The following is a 6,581-nucleotide window of genomic DNA, read 5'->3' on the forward strand; positions in this document are numbered from 1 at the left end:
CTCTGCTTCTTACTTGTAAAAACATATTTTATCTTTCCTCGGTTGGATCAGATTCCAGCCGTTTGTTTTCAGCGTGCCTTTGGTATGCTCAGAAATATTTTCCTTTTTTTGTTTTTGGCTTGGCTAAATAAAAAGCTGCAATTAAAACTGATCATCATGAATGTGTCTATATTCCCTGAAGACTCCAGAAGTCCTGAAAGACAATATTTTATCTTATGCACCTAAGCTTAATGTCTTAATAAAACTATTACTTTTTTTTTTTTTTTTTTTTAATCTGAAACTTATGTTTGGGGTTCTGCCTGGAAAGTTTTGATCCTGACCCAGCAAACTGTCAACATATGAATTAGTCAGGTTGAGATGAGGTAAGTTAAAAACACTTTGTTCCTTTTACTCTTAAGATTTCTGACAATGAATTTACTTTGACATGGTGGTCGAAACCAATTTAACTCTTCTCCCTATGATGCAAAAAATGGTTCAGTCCGTCACGCGCCAGAGCGTTGATAAATTTTGGCGCGGGTGGCAAAATGGCGGCCAACTAGGGGCCTACTCTTCAAAAAATATTAGAACTACTGAATAATGTGTCAGTAGCCGCCTCCCTCCCCACCGTGAGAACGTCTGAAATTTAAATTAAGGTAAGCTGACACCCTGCCTTTATGTAGCATTTATGATGTTGCTGGTACATTAACAAACGTAGCAAACAGAGAGGCGCCAAAATTGTTTTTCGACAGAAACGCTCAAAATAACGAAAACGGTAACTGAATGAGTGGAGTTGGGGTCGGGCGACGGGGTTAACTGTGTGGTTAGAACAGATCTGTTCAGCTTTCTTGGTTTCTACGAGGAGTCTGAGTGAATTTTCAACTTAAACCAAGTTAACTCATTTATCCACATGAAGAAAGGCCTTACTCAGGTCGGGTGGTGGAGCACCTCGGTATGACCGCTAGAGGGAAGCAGAGGACTCTTTTGTTGTAGCCTTTGCTGGGATTCAACCATCCTGTGAGTTGTATGTTTTACTTAATGGGTTTTAATCATAGACTGTATATAAAGAGGTTTTAATATTACATATGTTTCACTGCCGATATCCTGACTCTGTTCTTTTCTCCACGCTGCAGGTGTCCGTGAACTTTGACCCCACCTGATCGTTTATATTTTGTCCTCTTCAGTCGTAGAGGGTGAAGGAAGCTGGGACGTCTGCAGCTCTGACAAAACAACAACAACATATGACAGATGTCTTCATTACTGTAACAAACTGGGATCAACATCATGAAATCAGAACAAAGACCTAATGCAGAGGAGTGAAGCTGTGAGAGAATTAAAGCCTGTAATCTGCCTCTGGGGGGCGCTGCAGTCCACCAACAGAGAGCATCACAGCATCAGGTAAGTTAAGATTTACACTTCCATTGTTTTCATTTTTTACATGTTAGATCTATATCATATTTTCCACTCAATCAATATTTTAGTTAAAAAAAGATATTTTTTTATATTCCTTTGAAATAAATATGTAACAATAATATAATATAACAGAATGAATCGTAATAACTTTGGTCATCCTGTGATTAAACCTGATAAATATCAGCATGTTAATGTCATCATTGTCCATATTAGCCTACATGCTAATTCTACACAGTATGTTCTACATGCTAATTCACCTGTTTTAGTTACTATACGAAGCTAATCTAAATATTTTAGGCATATTTATACTAATAGAAAATGATGTTTAACTGTAGCACAGTTAATGATTCTACTTGCTGTTATTAGAGGGCTGAGCTTCAAACTCCCCAACCAGTCTGCAGAGGTCCAGTTACACACAACACACCAGTCCCAGTGGGCTGGAACATGACAATTAGCGTGCTAATATTAGCATCTAACAGTCATTATAGTAACTTTTATTTGTAGCACTTTTCTTAACGAGGTTACAGAGTGCTTTAACACAGGACATGAACTACAGTCAGAAATTATACAGGAACAGGACCAACCACCATCTGTTTATGAGTTTATCTAAATGTTTTACACTTTTATTTTTAATTTTAATGTTTCTGTGAAGCACTTTGGTCAACATTTGTTCAATCAATCAAACTTTATTTGTAAAGCACCTTCACAAGAGCTTAACAGACGACTGATGAGCCGCTAATAAGACAAAACAAATAAAAGTGAAGAGTGAAATAACAGCAAAATACATTTAAAAGCCATAATAGCAATGTTAATAAAATCTGGACCCTGTAATTAAATTACACTGCAACATCAGGAACTGAAATACTCACTAGTCTAAATGTTGTGAGGCCGAGGACGCACAACACCCTTGACCATACATCCGAGTGTGTGTGTGTGTGTGTGTGTGTGTGTGTGTGTGTGTGGTGTGTGTGTGTGTGTGTGTGTGTGTGTGTGTGTGAAGCGCTGAGCGGATGTAAAGGGATCAGTGTGTCAGTGGCTGTTTGACAAGCTGAGACAATACCTGAAACCTGTGGGTCAGCCCCTGCTGAGAGTGTGTGTGTGTGTGTGTGTCTGTGTGCGTTAGCCATGGGTCACAGCCTCTGCTGTCATGTCACGGTGTTCCCATGGCACTTCACAGCCACCTGGAAACACCTGAAGCAGAGAGGAGAGTGTGAGTGTGTGAGAGGGAAGAATGAATGAATGGACGACAGGAAACAGAAAAGTGAAATAAAGGAGGTTTTATCTTCAGGTTGTAAGAAAACAAAAGATCAAAAACCATAAATCATGTGTTTAAGTTGATTTAATTGATTAGCAGGTGTTACTGAGCTCTGCTGCCACTAGGGGGCATCGCACACTGCAGACAACCCATATCAAATAAATGGAAGCTACATCAGTGTTGAGAGGAAAATAACAAATTAATCTGAATTTATTAAACCGGATTAGTTTTGTTCAGTGACTGGATTTTTTTCTGCTCAAAATGAAGAAAATATCAGGAGATTAAATCAGAAATTTGATACATCTGAGATTTAACTTTTTTCATCATGAATCTGGACCGTTGACGTTGTGTAGCAGCCAAAAACAACCCCTCTGTCCTCTTCTCTCTCTCTCTGTGTGTTTTCATGGTTAAATCAGCAGGTAGGACAGTTTTTGACGAGCGTCTGTTTTTGTTTGGTTGCAGGAACATGGCAGAGGCCCCGAGGAGCCAAAAAAAAACAAAGGGTCTGTTCCACACTGGTGGTCTGGAGCTCGTAAATACAGGGTGAGTGACAAACACCAACACACAGGACAGGACAGACGTGAAGATTATTATTTATAAAGTTAGAACAGAACCTCTAATGATAGTTATATAAGAATAATAGTGAATATCTGACACTAATTTTACACAGGAACCATCAGAATGTACCATCTCCTCTGTATAAAGCACGATTCTTTAACCTGGTGAGTCTTGAAGCTCCTGAATGTGTTGATTGTAACTGATGTTCTAACTCCAAAAAACTCCAGCAGCAGAAATCTTTTTTTTCCTAAAATAGATTCGGCTTCAGTTTCCTCATCAGAACAAGCAAACAAACATGTACGGCTGCACGATTCATCGCATTAAAATCGCAAAAGCAGCTAAATGAATCCCAGCTGATGGTGGCGAGAACGAGACGAGGAGTCAAACCAGCCGCACTGAGCTCGTAAAAAACATTCACATTCTTTAGTGTGAAAGTTTTTTGGTTTCAGTCATTGCAGGGTGTGTTTAGCCGACAGGTAACACCACAAATCTGTACAGACGCCTGAAACAAAGAGGAAGTCAGCGGAAAATCCTCGCTGCCCGACCACAGACGTCAGTAAACATGTTGAAGAGAAGTCTGTTGGGTTATACTCAGGTATTATTACATATCTACAAACCTCTGGTCTCTGATAACACGCTGATTTTTGTGAAGATGGAGACAGGAAACCCGGGGGGAAGGAGTCGGCCCGGCTGGGAGTCAAACCACCTCCAACTCATCACCTCAGGTCAGAGAACCTGCGTTTCAGAGAGTCTGATGCTCACAGTCGATTTATTTCACCACAGAGCGAACGTCTGAGACCTAAAACAACACAAACTGTGTCCGACCCTTCCTGCAGCTGCTCCTCCTCCTCCTCGCCCAATTAAATCCTGTCTTTTTAAAAAGCAAAATAAAAGCTGTGAGGTGACATCCACTGGCTGGACTACTGTATCATCACTGTCGCTGTTTTACCCCCCCACCCTCCGCTCCCTTTACATTTTTAAGTGCCCTTTTCACGTGGAACATAAAGAGAAGAGATTACAAGTGGAAGAAAAGGAAATTTGCAGCAATTTCCTGTTAATATCTTTCCCCCTTGTTGGACTCTGATGAGAGGAGTCGCCCCTTCACTTTCAAGAGGGCTTAGCAGCAGTTAGCTGGCTCCAGGCCGCGGGGACAATAATCACATTTTAACTCAGCCTCACACCCTGAGCCCTCACAATAACTCACACCACTTAATTCCTCCTTTCAGAGCCGGCGATAAAACGCCAGAGGCAAAATTAATAGATGCTAATGGCCGCCTTCAATCAAAGCCGAGCAGGATCCAGATCTGCCAGTAAGGCCTATTAATTAACATGTGGAGGAGGGAGGGGAGGGAGGGGTGGAGGCCGACACACTGAGGCAGGATGGGGAGGAAAAAGGGGGCTCTGCGGTTCACACGGGCCTCCGCGGGGCAGCCCATTGAAGGCAGAGGCAGGGGGGCTTTGTGGAGCTTCCCAGGCCACAATTAGAGGCTCCTGAATGGGCTGGCATTTGTCCTCCGGGTCCCAAAGCTGCAGAGGAAGGACCCGGGTCCGGGGGCTGCGTGGACCGAATCTGATGGACGGGGGAACGAGGCCGAGAGGTGACGGGGACACGAGTCGCAGGAACAAGAAGCGAGTCGATTACATGTGCTAATCACCGACTTCATCTGTCTGGTGAAGGTTCAGCTGCTGGACACAGATTTATAAACTCCCCCAGATCGAGGCACCGCCTCGTCTGTAGGCAGTTTGTGATTGGGTTTTCTGTCTCCTCTGGTTGTCCCAGGTCATCTGCCACCTTTTTTCATGTTGCTCAGGGTCTTTTTTACTTATTTAGCATCTAATTTAACTCATTTTCTGTTTTTCTGTTGTTGTTTCACGTCTTTTTTTGATCACGTGAGTCTTTTTTTTACTCGTTTTGCATCTAATTCTACTCATTTTTGTAGTAGGTTTGAGGCCTCTTTTGGCCTGTTGGAAATCCAAACATGATTTAAATATAACAGCCAACCTCCAGAACATCCTCACCCTGCAGAAACTAGACATTTTCTCAGAAATGCTCTGGTTAATCTATTTATATATATATATATATATATATATATATATACATTTACAACTGTAAGTATTATATTTTATATTATTTATATATATATATATATATAATCACCTTTTACAGTTGTAAAATTAGTCGAGTGAAACATAAATTAATGATGAACTGAATTCAGTCACAGTTTAAGTTACTTTAAGGACAAACAGTGTGTAACTTCCTTTAACTGTGTGTGCGTGCGAGGTCAGTTCACACACAAGACAATTGACCCTGGGGTCAAAGGTCAGAGGAAACCTCCCTCCTTTATGTTGTTTTCCACCTTCATTACCTGTCGCTCGTCGTCCTGCTGCTCTGACTCGTTCAGTCCAGTTTAGAACCTGAACATGTTAAATATTTTTACCATTAAACACGACTGAATCTGCAGCTTTAAAGGCAGTTTCAGTCCAAATTCCAGGACATTCCAGGACATTCCAGGACATTCCAGGACATTCCAGGTCAGGTGGAGGCTTTCTGTGTGTACAGTGAATTTCTTATGTTGCTGAATAATTTAAAGCTGCGCTCTGTTGTGTTGACACTTAAACACCACAGAGTAAGAATAAAATATAAATGTTATAGATATTCTGTTATTAAATGTTAATGATCACTGTTTCATTATTTCCCCAGATGCAGAATTAGAAACCAGTTAGAGCTGAGACATCAGACAACTGACAGAAAATGAACTGGTCAAAATATTAATAACTTTAGTTGTTTTATATATTTATACATTTTTACCAGTTCTCTGCAGTAAAACTGTTGTGGTCTGATGATTTTCAGACTGAAAGTTGAGCCATATTTCAATACACAGCTCAGCTTCACACAGACAAAAGACAGACCACAACATCTCAGGTTTGAACATGTCAAAGGGTTTTTTTGTATTTTAATTATCTGCAGATGTGTTTAGGTTTTTGCAGCAGTTTGTTGTTGAGGGATTTAGTTTTTAAATGAACTTTATTTAAAACGAACAGAGTCTGTGCTCGCTCCTCCTACAGATTAATCATCACACTCTTCTTTATCTTCATCTATCTTCATCACTGTCAGTCATCATCATCACCTTTAACGTTTTCTATCATCCTCCCTCCCCCCTGACTCCCCCTCCTCCTCCTATCACCGTCATCCACTCGATTAACAAAATGGCTGTCGTAGGGGGCCGCCTGTGCGCATGCTCAGCACACCTCTGGCGGCGAGGGCAGGGCAGGTATCTGCGCTCAGCCTGTTGACTGACACACACTCCCGGCTCGGCTCAGACTCCGGCATGCGGCGGCAGGAGGCGCGAGGACACACCGACTGATCAGAGTCCCTGCA

General features: G+C 41.6%; 1 protein-coding gene across 1 annotated transcript in view; it reads left to right on the forward strand.

Moving 5' to 3' along the window:
- The first annotated feature begins 6,168 nt into the window (after positions 1–6,168).
- emx3 (empty spiracles homeobox 3) overlaps positions 6,169–6,581 on the forward strand; it is a 14,836-nt gene continuing 14,423 nt past the window's right edge. The window contains exon 1 of the mRNA XM_018662045.2: positions 6,169–6,581. This exon is cut by the window's right edge and continues 815 nt beyond it. The gene's annotated coding sequence lies outside the window, so the exon portion shown is untranslated.

This window comes from Lates calcarifer, linkage group LG8 (genome assembly GCF_001640805.2).
Source record: "Lates calcarifer isolate ASB-BC8 linkage group LG8, TLL_Latcal_v3, whole genome shotgun sequence".
Classification (NCBI taxonomy): domain Eukaryota; kingdom Metazoa; phylum Chordata; class Actinopteri; family Centropomidae; genus Lates; species Lates calcarifer.